Raw genomic sequence first — 20,416 nt, forward strand, 5'->3', positions numbered from 1 at the left:
GTGCTATGGGCAGATTGGAGAGGGAGATGCAATTGGAGGCAGGGGGCCTGGGCATGGCTGGTTCAATGGTCCAGACCCGGAAGATAAGTGGAGCGGTTTAGCCTCTGCCTCCTGTGCCGGGTCCCTCACAGCCTAATCCTTTCTCTGGCACAGGTTACAAGGATGTGCTTAAATGTCACGTGGCAGCTGAGCCCCGTTCTGTGGGATTATCATGCTCTCACGTACATCTCGGGCCGTGGAGGGAAAGGACACACACTAAATGGCAGCCTCCTCTGGACTTCACTGCTGCCATGGAGTTCTTCTCACCGGACCCAGGGTCCAGTTTTAGCTCGGAGTTTGAAACGCTGCTCCTAAAACGAAAACATCTCTGGCTCCTGGAAAAGGGCGCGTGGAGAGAGAGGAGCAAGTGTCAACCAAGGAGAGCAGGTGATAATTCCAGGAGCATCTGAGCGGCAGAGTCCTGTCTGAAGGATTGTTTGAAGGGTTTCTCTTAGGACAGAGAGACATCCTAGACCAGCAGAGATGCTGGGGGAGGGGAGGGGAGGGGAGGGGACCAACAGAAGGGGTGTGCACACCAGGAAAGGGCAGTGGATGATGGATCTCTGAGTTTATCCAAGTGACTTACTGGATTGGAAGAGACCCTGACCCAGGGAGAAATAGTAGGCTGGACTGGAGACCAGGGGCCAGGTCGTCCTGGTATCAACCAAGGGGCACAGCTAACTATACTGTCCTCCTTGACCAGTGGTGCTGAGGGGAAGGGGAGATGTGCCAGGTGTGGCGGGAAAGCAAAGTGGTCAGTATACCAAGTATATAAAAGAGACCTTGTTAAATTCATTAGGCAGTTTAATAAGCACATACTTGAGACTTGCCAGGTGGTTCTCAGAAGAGAGACAATCAGATGTCATTTCTGCCCTCAGGGAGCTTCCAGTCCTGTGGAGGAGAAAGGCCTCAGTGAATCACTTTCAAGGCAAAGGGTGTCCTTCTCTTCAGGGAGACGTACATACTGTAGGGGAGCCAGAGCTGGGGGAGCTCGGAGCTGGGGCCGCGGGTCGGCTCAGGGCTCTGCTGTGAGCAAGGGGAGACTTCCCAGGCCTCTGTTTCCTCTCCCAGACTGAACTAGGGCAGGGGTTTTCAACCTTGATGGACCATAGACTCCCCATGGGGCTTGTTAACACATTGCCGTCCCCACCCCTACAGTGTCTGATTCCGTAGGTCTGAGGAGCAGCCAGGAAGGCGCATTTCTAACAAGTTCCAGATGCTGCCGGTAGTGGTCTGGGAACCCCACTTTGAGAAACAGTAGACTCACATAAGGGTCTCCAAATCTTGTTTCAACCACATATCTGTCTTCAGGAAACCCTGCAAGGAGCTCTAAAAAAGAAGCAGGGGTGTGGTGGAGAACGCTGATATCAGCACTCACTTAGCTCAAGTGTTACAGGTTTGCTGCTGACAAGGTGACCTTGGCTAAGCAGGCTGTGTGCCCTGTCCGACCTCGTTTCCTCATCTGTGAAATGGGTTGTGGGGAGTATGCAGGCGTGAAGCTGTACTGTAGGGAGTGCAGTCAGCAGTCTCATTGTTAGGACTTCTGCCTACATCCTGTGGGCAGCTGCGTTGGCCTGTGGTGCTCACAGCCAAGATTCCAGCTGGATCTGCCCCCAACGCCCTAAACCACAGGCATGTGCCACCCCCACTGGGGAGGTAGAGACCAGGGCTAATCCGGCCCCCAGGGCCCTTTGGCCTCTGGCTTTGGGACAGGCTGGAGAATATTTCCAATTACAAAATCTCCAAGAACAGTGTCTGTCTGGGGTTTGCTTATCTCTCTGCCCACCCCTTACAAAGGCCTTCAGGCAGGGGCTGAATCATGGGGCGTTGTTAGGTGTTTTGTTACTGAATTATTTGACAAGAAAGAACCCACTGTGTTGGCAATGCCCGGAGGCTGGCAGGGCAAGAGGGTCGGCCCCATCACCCCCCTGGCAGGGCAGGCTCTGGAGGGTAGAAAGAGGCTTCGTTTTCTTCTCCCAGTGTCTCCTTCCTGCTTGGAGCAGCTACCAAGATGCCACAGTGTCTCCTTCCTGCTTGGAGCAGCTACCGAGATGCCACAGCAGTTCCTGATGCCCATGGCCCTCGTGTCCCCTGGAATGCCTCTCTCTCATTTTAGCTCCCCAAGCCCAGCACAACCTCCACAAGCCAAGGCAGCCATGTCTGCCACTCATACCCTTTCATTCCCGCCTCCCAGCCTTTGCTGGGCTGGGTCTCCCACCCACCTTGTTGTCCCTTCACTCCAGAGGGAACAACAGCTCAGTCACCCAGGATGGAGGTTCCTGGGATGCAGGACTTTCAGTGCTCAGGCTGGGACTGTCTTGAACAAATAGGGTGAGCTGGGCAGGGCACAGACACAGAATGAATAGAAAATCAGGGTCCAGCCAATCTAAGTGGACCTTGGTCCCAGCTTTTTGGTTCCTAGTCACATGGCCTCCCTCCTGGGCACAGACTCTGTCCTCTGCCACCATTGCCTTGCTTCATGAAATCTGTGGCCTATTTTATAGAGCAAGGGGCAAATCTTCAGGAAGCCAGAGGGGCACAGACTGAGCCAGGAGAGGGAGCCAAGGGGACAGGCAGAGTGTAGGTTTGAGGTCTCCACCCCTCAGGGCTGTATCGTTTTGGACAAGCCAGTCCCCTCTCTGAGTCCAGTTTCCCCAATCATAAAATCAGCCTTATGAACTATCTTTTAGAACCATCAATAATGGCAGATGGTATCATTACCAGGTTTGACCAGCAGCTCACAGCAGACGGAGGGTCCAGAATCCTGCAGACCAGTGCCCAGTGCTAACCACACATTCGAGTGTGAGACTCTGTGCCCAACAGAGAGGTGCTCCCACCCCTAGGCATCGAACCCACCTGGGAGTAGAGGTGTAGAAGGGCTGGGCTGACTCATGCTTCCTGGGATGGTCAGCAAAGGCCTCTTTGAGGAGGTGACCTTTGGGCTGAGACTCAGAGAAGGAGGAAAAGCATTCTAGGCAGAAAGAACAGCCAGTGAAAAGGATTTCTGGGGAGAACTAGCTGGATATGTCCTACCTAGGCAATGCGGCCTTGCTAGAAGACAAAGTTAGGGAACCCTATGTGAGCCAGATCATGCAGATATGTGAGTGAAACAAATGTGTGTCTAGAGAGGTCAAGTGACCCATGGCAAGCTTGGGAGTAGAGGGCAGAGGTGGGAGTTGTGTGAGGCTGGGGGTGGGCCCTTAGAGCCCCTTCAGAGCCCTGCAGCCTGGGCTCCACAGAGGATGCTATTGTTCTGGTGCCGTGGACCAGAGGATGCCAGGGTCAGGGGTGTGATCCCCTAATACCCTGCTGAGCTAGAACAGGACACCAGGAATGACCTGATGTGCCCTAAGCAGGGAGCGGATTCTAGGCCCTCTGGGACTGCAGGACAGGAGTCATCAGAAGGGCCAGCTGCACTTCGGGTGCTGGGGACTTGGTTCCAGGGGTTTCTGAGTAACACATAGTATGTCAGCAAGGTATGAGAGCAAAGATCACTGCCTCTGGAAACCGCTGTTCCTCGAAAAGACATGTGGCCCTATACCCACCACCTACCACCCACAGGACTCATTCATTCATTCAAAACACTTTCATGAATAACAGGCTCTGAGTCAGATCCTATCTATAGTCACAGATCCTTACAAAAGAAATTACATTATATTACATTTTTTAAAATCTCAAGAGGGACTTGGCCCCGGGAAAGGGTCCCCAGAGGTGAGGACTATTTTTTTTTTTTTTTGAACTGAGGTCGAAAAAGTTCTGTTGGAGAAGAAGAAAAGATATTCTGGGTTTCGAGTATGACTGCAAAATCACAATGCAGTGAACTGGCATGACTTATAGTGGCAGGGAATGGGGACACTTGCTGAGCATGATTGCATCACAGGGTGCAGGGAGTTGTGGAGGAATAGGAGGAGAAAATGGATATGAGCAGGACTGGGGGACTTGCTTCCATGGACCCTGGGGCTTCTCTCACCACCTCCTACTCCTGGCCACGGCTGATCTGGCTCCTGGGCCCTGGGGCCCTGGGGCCCTGGCTCCCTTCAGCAGCCCTGCGGCCTCTCTTCCCCCTCTGGCTGTCCCAGGAGCTCCAGGCTGGACGCGTGTCTTTCCTCTTCCCACAGCCAGTCCCATAAATCAACTCGGCTCATCCTTGAATATCCTTGAATTAGTTTGTTCCCGTGGGGATGTAACTTCACACATGCTTAGCCTGGAGCGACCCGTTTGCTGGAAGGAAGGAGATACTGAGACCCATGTTGCTCAGAGCTCTGCAAGCCCTTTCTGCCCCAGCAGACCTGTGAAGGGCAGCTGGGCTGGGAGCGTTCTTACCCTTGTGTCATTAGATACAGCTGGGCCCATTGAGGGGCTCAGTGCCCGCTGATGGTGTCAAGAGAACAAAATGGGACCCCTCCTCCTCCCTAGTTTATAGTTCAAATGAGGAGAGACGACCCCAAGCACAGGGGTTCTGTCTCTAACGCCTCCACATTTTCTCACTAGGGCCCATACTTTCCTGACTCAGCCAGCTCTCATCCTGGCTAAAATAATGAGGGTATTAATGTCCCCAAAGTGTTAGCTGGAAAAGAAGATGGTAGCTCATAACCACAATATCAACTGAAAACTAAGGTGTTTAGCCAAAACCAAAGATGTTAGTTGCCAAAAAACATCCCTGATTGCCAAGGTGTGAGCTCATTGTTAAGATCTTGGCTAATAACTAATGTGTTAGCTGATAACTAAGATGTTGGCTAGAACACCAAGCAGTTAACAGATAGCTAAGGTTGATAACTGTGATGTTAATTCAAAAGTAAGATTTCTATAACTCAATAATTAAATGGCTACCCAATTTTTGAAGCAGAAATTCTAAGAGATAATTGTACACTCATATTCATCCCAGCACTATTCACAATAGCCAAAACGAGGCAATGCCAAAAAAAATGGATTTAAAAATGAGGTATATTCATGCAATGGAATATTATTCAGTCTTAAAAAGGAAGAAAATTCTAACATATGCTATACGGATGAACCTTGAGAACCTTACGCTAAGTGAAATAATGTCCTCCCAAGAGCATGGTACCTAGTGCCTGGCACATAGTAGGTGCTCAATAAACACGAGTTCCTCTGCTTTATAGGATCCCTCCCCCCAACTTAGTCTCCCTTCCTCCTCACTCACACCTGCTCACTCTGTTTTCTGGGTCAAACATGGGCCACAAAATTTCCCTCCTTCTGGCTTAACAAAGGCAAGTTGAAGTTGGCCACAGCAGAACAAAATAACTGTAAGGAGGGAAAAAAACAAACTTGAAACAAACAATCCCCCCTTCCCCTTCATCCCCGATGCCTCTGAGCAACACAGAAGGGGGGACACAGAAGCAAAGACAGCCGTCCAGGGACTACCCAATTCACAAAACTTTGGAGCTCCCAGACATGCCTGTGAATCCAGGCTCCAACTTTTAGTGACTGTGTGACCTTTAGAAAGTCACTTTGCTGCTCTGTGTCTCAGTTGCCCCATCTGTGAAATGGGAAAGAAATAGCAGTGCCTGTCTGTCTGACGACCCTCTCGTTTGCTTGTCAAACTCTGCACTCTGTGAGGCAGAGTGGAGCTTTCTAAAAGGTAGCTGTTGGTATTCTCCCATTGAAGGTGGGAAGGGGGTGGTTAAGGCTGCCATGGACTGACAGTACCCCCATGTACACAGCCCCTTCATATACTGCAAGGCCTATGAGCACAGACAAAAGGGTAGAAGACCTTCACTTTGTCCCTCCAAAAGCCTGTCCAGAGCCCTGCACGCAGAAGGTCCTTTGTTAATCCCAGCATTTCAGCCCTAACCAGCAGTCTTGAACTTTTTTGTTCAACTTTTTTGCATAACTACCTTTTAGCTTCAGTCTGCTTTCTTTAAATGAAGCCTTACAAAGCAGCCCATTAGATAAAAACAGCTCAAGGTCCTGAGTCTGGTTGGCTTAGTCCTCCTCCCCCTGCCTCTACCACCCGGGGACATCCCATGAAGCACAGTGTATAAAATCCCTGCTCAGGCCCAGGAATAGTAAGAACTGTCTGCATTGATAGCGCACCTGCTCTGTACTTTGCACAGCCTGAGCCAGCTGTCTCCATCCCCCCACTTCTCAGTCACAGCCCTAAAATCAACACTTCATTGCCCCATTCTCCAGGAAGAAGACAAAGTCTGAGAGAGACTAAGTTAGTCAGGGTCCCCAGCTTGTAGGGGATGAACTGATTTTTCACAGTGAGGTCAACCCCTCCAAGGCTGTGCTCCTTCTACTGCTCCACGCGAGGCATGGGGAAACCAAGGCCCGGAGTTGGGGTAAGGGGTCAGTGAGGCATGGGGAAACCAAGGCCCGGAGTTGGGGTAAGGGGTCAGTGAGGCATGGGGAAACCAAGGCCCGGAGTTGGGGTAAGGGACCAGTGAGGCATGGGGAAACCAAGGCCCGGAGTTGGGGTAAGGGGCCAGTGAGGCATGGGGAAACCAAGGCCCGGAGTTGGGGTAAGGGGCCAGTGAGGCATGGGGAAACCAAGGCCCGGAGTTGGGGTAAGGGACCAGTGAGGCATGGGGAAACCAAGGCCCGGAGTTGGGGTAAGGGGCCAGTGACTTCCTGAGGCCATGCCCATCTGCTGAACCGGGGTCAAGGCTGGTGCGATCCTAGTGCCTTCCAGGCTGCTGAGCTGTGCGGTGCAGACACTGCCTGTGGGGGAGGTGGGGGTGGCTAGGCCACATTTTATAACTGCTCTGGACTCTGCTGAGCAACAGGTTAACATCCAGAGCAGCTGGAACCACATCCAAGCTTAGGGTGTTGTCATCGCCTTTCACCCCGAAATCCAGCTATGTGGCATCCAAGGGTGGCTAGAAGGAAGGCCTACTGTTTACAGATGGGGAAACTGAGGCCCAGCCCTCAACCAGCTGCCATTGGCCTCCCATTGGGTGGTCTCTGTCACCATTATTTTGTGATTTGATATGTAGCATGAGTGACTGCATCCTCTCATCCATCCCAGAAGTCAAGGAAGGGGCAGCATTTATTAAGTAAGCTCTGACTATAGACCTAGACCTGCCTAATTATGTTCTTAACTATCATCTTCTTCACTCTGCACAAATGCCCATTTAATAGAAGGAGAAACTGAGGTTCTAAGTGGGGAGGTGACTTGCCTGACTCTAAGACTCATTTCCCATTGCCCTGGGGCCCTACAGCGGCAGCACTGGTATAAGGAAGGGAAGGAGAATAATTTATAACTGGAGATAGATACCCACTAAGAAGCCTCCTCCTCCCACCAAATAGAATGTGGGTCTGCTGCACAAAATGTATACTTACTAAATGCATGGTAGAATGGATGAAGTCCAGATTTGTGAGGGGTGCCTCATAGTGTTTATTGAGCGACTGAATCACTGAATGCTTGGTCAATTCTCAAAGGGGCATATTAAAAGGCTCCCAGCCACTGTGCTTGAGGGGAAGCCTTGGAGCAGTCTGCTCCCCTATCCTCGACACTGTATTTTCTCTTTTCCCTTTCTTGCTCCTCTAGGGAGCCATCTGTCCAGCTCAGTTTCTTGTTTGGAACTGTTTCTTTCTGTCTCTTGCCTCTTAAACCTAGTTCTGTGATGCAAAGACATCTCTTTCTTTTTTTTTTTTTCCTTTTTTTTTTTATAGGGACAAAGAGTCAGAGAGAGGGATAGACAGGGACAGACAGATAGGAATGGAGAGAGATGAGAAGCGTCAAACATTAGTTTTTCATTGCGACACCTTAGTTGTTCGTTGATTGCTTTCTCATATGTGCCTTGACAGTGGGCCTTCAGCAGACCAAATAACTCCTTGCTCAAACCAGCGACCTTGGGTAGAAGCTGGTGAGCTTTGCTCAAACCAGATGAGCCCGCGCTCAAGCTGGCGACCTTGGGGTCTTGAACCTGGGTCCTCCACATCCCAGTTCGATGCTCTATCCACTGCGCCACCACCTGGTCAGGCAAGACATCTCTTTCTTAACTGAGGAATGAGCACTAATGGGCTACCTTGGCTCCTTTCTAGGGGACAAACTTTATACTTTGAAAGGGGCAGTCTTGAGAAAAAATAATCTAAGAACTTGTTGTGTAGTCTGGCAGCATCCAGAATTGGGGCTCAGCCTAGGACTGGAATTAGGGCTCAGTCTATAACCAGGGTCATGGCTTAGCCTGGAGCCAGGACCATGGGTCATCCAGGGATCAAGTTAGTACAGTCCATGACCAGAATCAGAGCTTAGTCTTCGATCAGGGTCAGGGCTCAGTTAGAAGTTAGAGTTAGAGGTCCTTTAAGGATCAGAGTCAGGGCTGAGGTCTCGGTCTATAACTTAGGTTAGGATTCAGCTGGGGTAAGGTTTGGGCTAAAACAAGGACTAAGAACAAGTCTGAGTGCACAGGCATTAGCGAGGCTTGGTTCATTCCATGAATCAGCACTGTGGGTTAGTCTATGGTTAAGCCAGGACTCTATCTAAGGCCAGGATCAGGCCTATGTCTATGGCCAGAACTAGGACACAATCTATGACCAGAATCAAGGCCTGGGTTAGGACAGGATAAGGGCTCAGGCTGGAACTAAGATCAGGGCTCAGTTTGTTTTTAGGGTCAAAGCTGGGCCTATGACTAGAGTCTGTGACCAAAATCAGAGGTAAGTCTATGAATAGAACTAGCGCTTTGGGAACAAGTTCAGGCCTTGGGCTAAAGTTAGGATCAGGGCTCAGCCTGGAACCAGAGCCAGAGCCAGAGCTCAATCTGTGACCAGGGTCAGGGCCCAGGTTATGATCAGGATCAGGGCTCCGTTTACATTTGAGGCTGTCCATAGCCCGGCTGTGATTGGGATGAGGAGTCAGTCAGAGACCGAGACCAGGGCTCAGCCTGCGTCTGTATTCAGCAGCTCCTTCGTGGATTTCCTAACGAAGAGAGTAAACACAGCTTCCAGAACCACTTAGCTCCCTCCCAAAATTTGGACCCCCTTGCAGCTGACTGAATTTTCCTTCTATTCCTTAAAAATCTAGTTCCTTTCTAGTGGGCGCCGTCCCACTAGATGCTCCCACGCCACCAGGGGAGCTGCCCCGGCGCCTCCACCCTGACCCCCGTCTCCCGCCCTCTTGCCAGGGAGCCTCCTGGCTCCAGGGTTATTACGGAGGAATCTGTGGGAAGAAACGGGTAAACAAAATCTATCACGCAGGGCTGAGGCAGGCGCCCGTTCCTCCCGCGGCTCCACCAGCAGCACGGAGCGGGTGATGTTGACGGGGCACTTAATGAAACCCAGAGGGAGATGCCCTGGCAGGGCCCACCTGGAAGGAGGCCCAAGATGGTAATTAAATTAATTCTGGTGTGTGTCCCAACAAGCACAGAAGCAAGGGCCTATTCACCCAGGGCTCCAGGAGGTTGTCATAATTACAGGAAAAATAAGTTTCGGAACTTGCATAACCCCACTGCCTGGGCCCCGAGGGCTAGGCTGGAATTGCTTTCTTTTTCCAGGAAATACTCATATTGCAAAGCTGCACCTGCACACCAGCGGCACCTCTGGGAGTCACAGGATGTGAAAGAGCGCAGAGCAAGGACTTGGTCCTTGTCGCCATTTCTCAGGTGAGGTCTATTGAGACTCAGGAGCAAAAGCATCTCGTTTAGGGTCATGGGATCTGGACACAGGACTACCATCAAGCACCAGATCCTCTCTGGTGCCTCAAACCCCTCTGGAGGCTGTGGGGACCAGGCGAGGGGGAGATTTGTTCTGTCTGAGAGGGAGGACAGGAGGGCTCTCAAGAGGGGCCCTCTAAAGGAGAGTTGAGGGTGGCCAGGATGAGAAGGGGAAGAGCATAGTAGGCAGAGGAAACAGGCACGATGGCTGGAGAGAGCACAGCATCATGGGAGGAACGGGCCACCCCATGGGGCTGACTGCAGGTGCAAGGGCAGGGATGGGGGAGGAGTTTGAGGTGAATAGTCCCATATGCAGGCCGAACCACAGAAAAGTCTCCCACGGCTTATCTTATTTAATCCCCACAATGGCCCTGTGAGCTAGATGCTTTCATTGTTTCCATCTGACAAATGAGTAAACTGAGGCTTAGGGAATTTGGGACACCTGCCCAAAGCAGCACAGACAGAAAGGGACACAGCTGGGATTAGGAACCCACATCTGTAGGGCTCAAAGCTGCTCCCTTGAAGATGCTTATTTCTAGCTGTACCCTCCCTCCACCACAACTTTCCCAGCCAGAGTGGGGGACCATCAGGATCTCCAGGAAGGGCAGGAGAGATGGAAGCACTCGCCCAGAAGCAGGGCAGCAGCAGGAAGCTGATTTCTGACCCCAGGCTTCTGCAGGACTGTCTTCAAGGCTGAGGAAGCAGAAGTGTGGGGGTGGGAGCAAGACCCCCTGTGACAGGGGAGAGAGAATCCCAGGGAATCCAGGTCCAGCTTAACTAGAGGCTTCTTGGACAGGAAATGAGCACCCCATCCTGGGAGGTCTGCAGGCAAGGGAAAGACAGAAGGCATTCCTGGACCGGGTCTCTCCTGAGGTGAGAGCTGCACATCTGGGTTCTTAGGAGCGCCCACTTCTGCAAAAATCCACTTTTGGCCACTGACAATTGAAAGATGTCTTCAAATAAGCTCCTAGAAAAGGCAAGGCCTGCCTGAGGGATATATTTGCTTCCAGGTTTCCCTCTTCAGATGTTTCTAGCACCTTGAAAACAGCCTCCAAACAGAGCCTGAAGTAAAAGTCCTCCGTGTGTGGAGACGTCTCCGTGATCCTGTCTTTCCCCTGAGTAAGACACAATAGATGCGGTAGCAGAGACTGGGAGCGACTGACCAGGCCTCACACAGCATGGTCCAGGTGGGCGTCCTGGAGGAGGGGTATGGTCACGCTTCACCCTTAGAGCAAGGCCCTCCCTTATGGGTCAGAGGGTCCTTGACATCACCCTCAGTCAGGAATGAGAGTGTTTGTTTTCAGCTGAATATTTCCCCAACCACAGATGAGACAGGATGGGACTGCATATTCCAGATTCCTAGCAGCTTGGGAAACTGCACTGTGGGTCCTGCCTGGTCACTTCTGCCCACCCCTGAGGCCCTGGGGTCTGGCTGCCAGCTTGGATGAGAACCCTGCTTGTGGCCTGACCAGGCGGTGGCACAGTGGATAGAGCATCAGACTGGGATGCAGAGGACCCAGGTTCAAGACCCCGAGGTCTCCAGCTTGAGCTCAGACTAATCTGGTTTGAACAAAAAGCCCACTAGCTTGAACCCAAGGTTCCTGGCTCCAGCAAGGGGTTACTCAGTCTGCTGAAGGCCCACGGTCAAGGCACATATGAGAAAGCAATCAATGAACAACTAAGGTGTTGCAACGTGCAAAGAAAAACTAATGATTGATGCTTCTCATCTCTCTCCGTTCCTGTCTGTCTGTCCCTGTCTATCCCTCTCTCTGACTCACTCTCTGTCTCTGTAATAAATAAATAAATAAATAAATAAATAAATAAATAAATAAAAAAGAACCCTGCTTCTGGCCAAAGGTGCTGGTAAAATCCCGCCACTTCTCCTTTCCTTCCCTCCAGACTCCCCTCTTCCCTCCCTCAGATCTCATCTCCACAGATGTTAACCTGGGTCATGGGAATTTCACCAGATACAGTGAAGACAAGCATCTCAGCACAGAACAGCTCATGCTACAGCCCAGAGGCTTGACAACAGTGTGGCCTCCTTGGAGAAGGGCATATGTGCTCTGTGGCTGAAGCTTGAAGCTCCTGCTCAGCAAGGGGTAGCTGATGAGACAGAGGGTAGGCGTGGACCAGCCTGCTGAGGGCCCAGAGCACTGAGGCCCGGGTTTCATCTTGGAGCAAGAGAGGGCCATGGAAGTTGAGCAGGGGAATGCCAGGATCAGATGTATCCCAGAAAGCTCCTTCAAAAAGGCCAGGGTTTGGGGGTGGGGAGCAGTGGCCAATGGATTGGATAGGTAAGAGATTGAGAGCCAGGAGATCAGGGAGGAAGCTGGAGTGAGGACCTATCCCAAGCAGGGTGCTTAGGAAGGCACTGGCCAAGCATCTCCAAAAGACAAAAAAGGCAGGCCAGGGAATTGACTGGTAATTGTGGGGCTGACAGGGATATTGAGGCCGCACTTTACAGAAGAGAAAACTGAGGCTTAGAAGGAAGTGACTTGCCCAAGGTCATTTGTCTAGATAACGATGCAGCTGGCATCATGGACTCCAAGTCCAAGGCCTTTTCTCTCCACTTCAGCCCCTTGGCAGAGTTTGACGCCTTGGCTGGGATTCACAGCTCCCAGCCAGGGCCTGGTCAGAGGGACATGTCTCCATCCCATTCCCTCCCAAAGCCCTTGCCCCCACCATGCCTGCAGTAAGCCCCACTCCCCACCCCCATCTCCATCTCCCTTTCTACTCTTTTTTTTCCCCCCTGAAGTTGGAAACGAGGAGGCAGTCAGACTCCCTCATGCACCCGACTGGGATCCACTCGGCATGCCCACCAGGGGGCGATGCTCTGCCCATCTGGGGCATCGCTCTGCCGCAATCAGAGCCATTCTAGCACCTGAGGCAGAGGCCACAGAGCCATCCTCAGAGCCCGGGCAAACTTTGCTCCAATGGAGCCTTGGCTGCAGGAGGGGAAGAGAGAGACAGAGAGGAAGGAGAGGGGGAGGGATGGAGAAGCAGATGGGCGCTTCTGTGTGCCCTGGCTGGGAATCGAACCCGGGACTCCTGCACGCCAGGCCGACGCTCTACCACTGAGCAAACCAGCCAGGGCCTCCCTTTCTACTCTTTGGTGGGGCCCATTGTGGGAAGTTCAGGAGTCAACCTCCTTCCCTGCTTTTATCCAACCTAAATCCCTCCTCCCTCTCCAGCCAGCCACTGTCCTAAGTTTAGGCCCCCTCATCACTCCCCTGCACATTTGAGCAGCTTTCTCCCCAGCTCATCAACCCCCATGTGTCATACCATCCATGTGACACCAAACTGTTTGATGTCCCCGGATGAAGCACACACTTTCACATGGCCATGACTGTACTTGCCATTCTCTCTGGCTAGTTCATTCTTCCTGGTGATTCCTAGTCATCCCTTGATACCCAGCGGAAAATTATATCCTCAGGGTTGCCCTCCTGGACTGTCACAGACAGAATCAGTCTCTTCTTCTCCCAACACTGGGGAGGTGCTTGTTTGTCTGCCCTACCACCTGGAAGGGCCTTGGGCGCAGAGAACTTGTCTCAGCTGTGCCTCCCCAGCACTCAGAACAAGGCTAGGTACACAGCAGTTACTCAAAATCTGCTGACTAGAGACAGAGATAAATGAACAAACAAGCAAGTGAATCAAGGAATGACTAACATTCACACCCTGGAAGCACAGATGGTCAAAGATAGGTTTGAAGCCAGACAGACCAAGACCAAATTCTAGCTCTGCTTCTTGCCGGCTGGGTGGCCATGGGGTTTCAGCCCCCAGAGCCTCATTTTCTGCCCATGTAGAGTGTTGGCAATCATTCTTGGTGTGCAGCCTAGAGGGCAAGTTTGGTAACACACTGATGGCAGACACAGCACAGGGAAGTACTTGAGTATATGCTCTGTGACACCTGGCCTGAGTTCAAATCTTGCCTCTGTCACTTTCCAGCTGTGAGTTTGACCAAGTTACTTGACTGCTCTATGCCTCAGTTTCCCCACCTGTAAAATGAAGAATAATAGTGCTGAACTTATTGAGTGATTTTGAGGATCAAATGAGGAATTGCATGTCACAGGCTTACAAAAGAATGTGGCCAGTAGTGAATGCCAGATTCACATGTGTTTCATGTTTACATCAAGTGCCTAACACAAGGAGTGTGCTTGCACAGGGTGAGCCTCCTGCTCTCTCACCTCCTCTCCCTCCCTCCTGCAGCCTAGGGAGGGTGCTGCAGGGTCACATCCAGGGGCAGAGAGGGCTCTGATTTGCTCTTGTGGCCATGGCCCCTCTCTGCAGAAACAGCAGTGGGTTAAACAATGCAGGAACCGCTGTTCTCCCACACAGATGTCGAATTAACCGCCCACTTCACCAGTAATGGCATTCATTTCAGAACCTTCTGCGAAGGAGGATAATACAAAGCAAGTCACACTGCAAGGCGACTTCAGCTGAATGGGGTTCAGCCCTAGCTCTGCTCCAGAAGCTTTCAACACGCTCTTTTTAAGTCCTGAGTCAGAGTGTTCCCTTCCACTCAGCAACGGCAATTGCTATGGGCTTGATTATTTTAGTTGCTAATCTATTCTTTTTCCTTAAAAAATTTTTAATTCATTTTCTTTGAGAGAGAGAGAGAGAAGAAGAAATATCGACTTGTAGTTGCAGCACTTTAGTTGTTCATTGATTGCTTTTTGTACATTCCTTGACCCGGAGGTTCAAGCCATACCAGTGACTCCCTTGCTCAACCAAATGACCTTGGGCTCAAGCCAGAGACCTTGGGCTTCAAGCCACCAACCTCTGGGTTCAAGCCAGTGACCTTGTGATCATGTTGGTGACCCCACACTCAAGCCGGCCACCTTGGGGTTATGATCCTGGGACCTCCGCATTCCAGGTTGATGCTCTGTCCACTGCGCCACCACCAATCAGGCTCCTTAAATTTTTAAAATTTTTAAAAATTGATTTTAGGGTAAGAGGGAGGGAGCAAGAGAGAGAGAGAGAGAGACAGAAACATCCATTTGTTCCTGTGTGTGTCCTGACCGGGGATCCAACCAGCAATCTTTGTGTATCTGGTGGATGCTGCCAACTGAGGTATCAAGCCAGGACTCCTTTTTCAATTCTTTTATCTATTAATTTTAAAGAGAGAAACATCAACTTGTTGTTCTATTTCCTTATGCATTCATTGGTTCATTCTTATATGTGCTCTGACCAGGGTTTGAACCTGCAACCTTGGCATATCTGGACAATGCTCTAACCAACTGAGCTACTCGGCCAGAACAGTTGATACTCTATTTTTTTATTTTTTTGTATTTTTCTGAAGCTGGAAACGGGGAGAGACAGTCAGACAGACTCCCGCATGCGCCCAACAGGGATCCACCCGGCAAGCCCACCAGGGGCGGCGCTCTGCCCACCAGGGGGCGATGCTCTGCCCCTCCGGGGCGTCGCTCTGCCACGTCCAGAGCCTCTCTAGCGCCTGGGGCAGAGGCCAAGGAGCCATCCCCAGCGCCCGGGTCATCTCTGCTCCAATGGAGCCTTGGCTGCGGGAGGGGAAGAGAGAGACAGAGAGGAAGGAAGGGGTGGGGGTGGAGAAGCAAATGGGCGCTTCTCCTATGTGCCCTGGCTGGAAATCGAACCCAGGTCCCCCGCAAGCCAGGCCGACGCTCTACCGCTGAGCCAACCGGCCAGGGCCGATATTCTATTTTGAGCTCTAAGTACCAGGTGATTCGGCCAAATTATATGATTTAATCCCTTTAGCCTGGTGAGGAGAATGTCATTCCCAGTGGAAGGAGGAGGAGACAGGCTCAGAGAAATGGCCAAATGAGCCTAAAGTCACCCAGCGCGGAAGCAGTTAGACACAGAACCCACACTGCTTCTCAGCGCTGGCTACATGTTGTAATGAACTGAGGAGCTTAGAAAATGTTGATTCTGGAGTGGGCCTGGGCATTGGATTTCATAAAGCTCCCCAGGAGCTCCATCAGGCAGCAGGCTGGCCCGACAGATCCAGGGGACAGGGGAGCACACCTAAGGGAGACATATTCCGTGGGAGACATGTAATTCGTGTGGCTCTAATCCTTGCCCCACACAAGGGTGAAGTGACCATCTGTGCCTTGCTAAGCCAGCTGTTCCCAGCCCCCCAGGGACAATTGAATCACTAAAGACCAGACCCCGCCCAAATGCAGGTTTGGAACTTCCCTAAAGCTGCAACTCCAGGGGTCAGCAAGGAAGCAGCAGGTCTTCAGGCAGACTTTCTTCCAGGAGCCCCTCCTGATCCTGGACCACCACCTGCCCAGACCCCTATCTCTCTTCCTCCATCTGGCCTCAATTATTTTTTCAAACAAAATCTTGGGGATTTAGTTTGTTCAGACTTTGACTCAGACCCATTTGTTTTGACTTTCCAAATGAAATGTGTCTTAGCCTGCATTCTCCCTCCAAAACTCCTCTCAGATTTACAAACACCAGCTCTGTTTGCTCATCCACCTTCCGAGAGCCTGACGGATTCCACAGCCCCTAGAAGATTCTGGGCTCTAATCCCTGTTCTGCTACTTCCAAACTGAGTGGCTTTGAGCTGGTCAACTAACTTCTCTGCGTCTCAGTTTCCTCATCTGTAAAATGGGCACCTACCTCATACTCATACAAAGGCAGCCGAGATTTAGTGAGAGACTTGTGTGCAGGAGGCACTCAGTAGTGACCATTGTTATTTTTACCTTGACTGTAATAAGAGAGGGCTGGTGAGCAGCCCAGAGTCTCGCAGCCTGCACCAAAGGTCTTCGGGATTTACACCTTCTGTGGCTCATAGCTCTGACTCCAAAGTCATTGTCCTGCTGTCAGAAACTGATTCCAGGTGGGTCGGAGGTTGGCACTCCCCTGGTCCCCTCAACCCAGGGCAACAGCCGTATTGGCTTTAACAGCGCATATAATGAGCCAGAGCCTGGCTGAGAAACCCACTGGGTGCTACCACCCCTCACACCCACCTCTGAAGCACTTTCCCTTCAGACCTGCTGCACCCACTCTCATCTAGGCTGCCAGTGTTACACACTTCCTCACTCTCCTACTGCAGCCAAGCTCTGCCCCTCAAGGGGATTGTCCACCCAACTAAAGCCATGGAGATTATTTTAAAACACTGTGACCTGACCTGTGAGGCCACAGTGGATAAAGCATCAACCTGGAATGCTGAGATTGCCAGTTCGAAACTCCGGGCTTGCCTGGTCAAGGCACATATGAGAAGCAACTACTATAAGTTGATGTTTCCCGCTCCTCCTCATCCTTTCTTTTTCTTTCTTTCTTTCTTTTTTTTTTTTTTTTTTACAGAGACAGAGAGAGAGTCAGAAAGAGGGATAGACAGGGACAGACAGACAAGAACGGAGAGATGAGAAGCATCAATCATTAGTTTTTCTTGCGCATTGCGACACCTTAGTTGTTCATTGATTGCTTTCTCATATGTGCCTTGACTGTGGGCCTTCAGCAGACCGAGTAACCCCTTGCTCGAGCCAGCGACCTTGGGTCCAAGCTGGTGAGCTTTTGCTCAAACCAGATGAGCCCACGCTCAAGCTGACGACCCCGGGATCTCGAACCTGGGTCCTCGGCATCGTAGTCCGATGCTCTATCCACTGCGCCACCGCCTGGTCAGGCCCCATCCTTTCTTTCTCTCCTCTCTCTAAAATCAATAAATAAAATCTTAAAACAAACAGACAGAAAACACTGTGATTACCTGGTTATAAATCTCCATGGCTCCCTCATCCCTCTACCTCAGTCAGCCTCCAGAGGCCCTTTGGAACCTGGTCACAGCCAACCTCTCCATCACCCCTGGCCTCCATCCACCTTGCACCTCTTGGAGCTGCCTGAATATGCCAAGTTCTTTCTTGCCTCTGAGCCTTTGCATATGCTATTCCTGCTGGAATACTCTCTCCCTGTCTCCTCTGCTGTCCAGCTTTTGTTCAACCTTCAGCTCAAATGTCTGGGGCCTTGAATCTTTTCTCTGTGGGTCTCCACCAATTACAGGGTGTCCTCGGGTTACGACACAGTTCTGATCCTACATCAATGATATAACCCAAATTTTGGTGTATGTCAAAGCACACCCTAGCCTAAGTCACTTACCTTTCCTAACACAGTTATAAAATCATAGTCTAGCTGCTTCTGCAGCTGAATGAGGTCCTCAGCAGACAGCTCCTCTCCATGTGAAGCCAGTAGCTCTGTGACATCCTCAGCCTCCTCCTCAAAATTAAACTGTTGACCCATGGCAACAACATTCTCTCTTACAGCCTCCACTGACTCCTCAAAGCCATGGAAGTCATACACAAACTGGGGACACAGTTTTTTTTCACATACCATTTAAGCTTGCTCACCTCACTTCATCTCTGGCAGAAGCAATGTTTTATACAGCATTGTAAATGTTATAAGACTTCTGAAAGTCTTTGAGTGTCAGGTTCTTGTCCTTCTCGGTTGCATTAAGGGCCATAGTAAATGTCCTCCAGAGGTAGTAGGCCTTGAAAGAGGCAATGACACCTTGGTCCCTGGGCTGTAAACAAGCAGTGGTATTAGGTGGAAGGTAAAGTATCTTGACATTAGGGTTAAAGTCAGTCAAGTGGGCTGGGTGACCAGGGGCATTGTCCAGCACTAGCAACACCTTAAAAGATAGCTGCACACAACCAAACTAGTTTGCACACTTAGTCTGTAAGTACGACGCTAATAGCATAAGTCGAAACACTCACGTCTCAATTTTTTAAAGTTTTTATGGGAGTGAGCATTGTAAAATTGAAACGTCATATGTCGAGACTGTCGTAACCCAAGGACCTCCTGTACTTGAGCTTTTTCACAGCATGGTGGCTGGATTGCAAGAGTGAGGATCTCAAAAGGACCAGATGGAAGTTGTGTTGCCTTTGCAACCCTAGCTCTGGAAGTCACATAGCATCATTCTGTCTTTGTCACAGGCCCACCCAGACTCAAGGGGAGAGAACATATGGAACTCACCTCTGAAAGAAGAGAGTGTCCCAGTCACATCAAAAGAGGAGCCTGTGCATTGGGAGATGTTATGGCCAATCTTGGAAAACAAAATCCCACTGGAGCGGAAGGTCAACATAAGAACTGCTTAAGCACAATGGCTGGAGACACTCAGTGTGGGGCAGCTGTCTGTGGTACACAGTGTGGTCTGACTCAGTAGAAAAGCTCAGAGGGGTTAGTCCCCTCTGCAAAGTGTGTGAAGCATCAGGGAAAGATTTCTGTCTGTACTTGAAACTTTTACAATTGAACTTTTACAAATTGAATTTTAAAGCTCAAAATGTTAGTAATCTTGAAAATTCCCAGTGACACTGAACAAGTAAGATGGCTTATGAATTATTCCAAAGAGGTTAGGGGCAGGAAACACGGGGAAACTTTCCAAGTACGCCTGGTCTGTGAAGGATCATGTCCTCTACAGGCTGTCAGGAGAAAAGGATGTGCCTGGCCTCCATCCTTCTGGCCGCAGGAAAGGCCTAGAATGTTCTGATGGGATCTGGTGTGTGCATACTTCATGCAAAGGCTGCAGAACAGAACTGTAAGGTGGGGGTGAGAGTGTTGGTGTGGGGAGAATCAACTTTCATTTCCATCCCCCCATTTTTAACCCTGGGTCTGGTTAATCTTACCAGTTGTCCCCAAATGATTCAGATTTCCAGATTGTAAGAAATCCTACAGACCCCATGGTTTCACTGACAATCTATTTTGGCTGTTACCTCTGAAGAGGCCTCCACTCACCCTCAGGACTTCAGCTGCACCATGTGGATCTCCAAGGCCTCCAGCATTGGCACCTGCGCTGTCTCCTTCCAGGAAAGGCGGAGCAGTGTGGACTAGAGCACGCCCCCCCCCCCCCCCATGAGCCAGCAACCTGGGAGCTGCTGAGCTCACAGAGCAGTTAGGGAATGACAACATGAAGAGCTCCACAAACAAACTGTAATGGGCTGTGCAGGACGCACTCATTGTTAGTAATAACAGCACCTCCTCCCAAGTTAAAGCAAAATGTAGAAAGAGAAAGGGATTTAGGATCAGAAACTATGAGCTCTTTTGTTTCCAAGTGTGAATGAACCGTTCACTGAGCATTTATTGAGCACTCACTTTATGCCAGGCCTCGGGCAACACAGTGTACATGCCACTCATGAGGGATGTGGCCCCTGCCCTTGAAGGCTCACCATCTGGACTGTTTCAGAAATGGGGGGGTGTCTAAGCAGAGACCTGAAATGTGAAGAAGAGTTAGCCCAGGGGTGGGGGAGAGGGTTGCTTTCCTGACGGAGGGGAAATGTGAGAGCCCAGGACTCAGGGCTTCTGAAGTGCCCGGTTTGAACACGGAGGCAGAGCTGGAGAGGGAGTAGATAATAAGAAAAAAAAACACAACGTGTTAGGAAGTAGAAAATGCTAAAGAGAAAACTAAAGTGGGAAAGAGACTAACAGTGTGTTAAAGATGGGGATGGGTTTGCCATTTTATTTTTTTAATTAAAAAAAATTTATTGATATTTTAATTTGTTGAAATGTCCAATTTGTTGTTCCACTTACTTATGCATTCATTGGTTAATTCTTGAATGTGTACTAACTGAATATGAAACCCGCAACCTTGGTGTATTGGGATGATGCTCTAAACAACTGAGTTACCCAGCCAGGTGCTTTGCCATTTAAAATCAGGGCAGGGCCTGACCTGTGGTGGTGCAGTGGATAAAATGTCGACCTGGAACACTGAGGTCGCCGGTTCGAAACCTGGACTTACCTGGCCAAGGCACATATGGGAGTTGATGCTTCCTGCTCCTCCCTCCTTCTCTCTCTCT

At 50.6% G+C, this 20,416-nt stretch overlaps 1 long non-coding RNA gene across 2 annotated transcripts; it reads left to right on the plus strand.

Annotated features, from left to right (window-relative positions):
• The first annotated feature begins 244 nt into the window (after positions 1–244).
• Positions 245–19,467, plus strand: LOC136382023 (uncharacterized). Of its 2 annotated transcripts, none has more exons than XR_010747181.1 (4): positions 245–426; positions 9,495–9,602; positions 10,664–10,840; positions 18,560–19,467. It is a non-coding gene; the product is annotated as an uncharacterized lncRNA (long non-coding RNA). The 2 variants fall into 2 exon arrangements; XR_010747182.1 differs by lacking the exon at positions 18,560–19,467 and adding an exon at positions 10,980–11,409.
• Positions 19,468–20,416: the final 949 nt, after the last annotated feature.

The sequence above is a fragment of the Saccopteryx leptura genome, chromosome 10 (assembly GCF_036850995.1).
Source record: "Saccopteryx leptura isolate mSacLep1 chromosome 10, mSacLep1_pri_phased_curated, whole genome shotgun sequence".
Classification (NCBI taxonomy): Eukaryota; Metazoa; Chordata; class Mammalia; order Chiroptera; family Emballonuridae; genus Saccopteryx; species Saccopteryx leptura.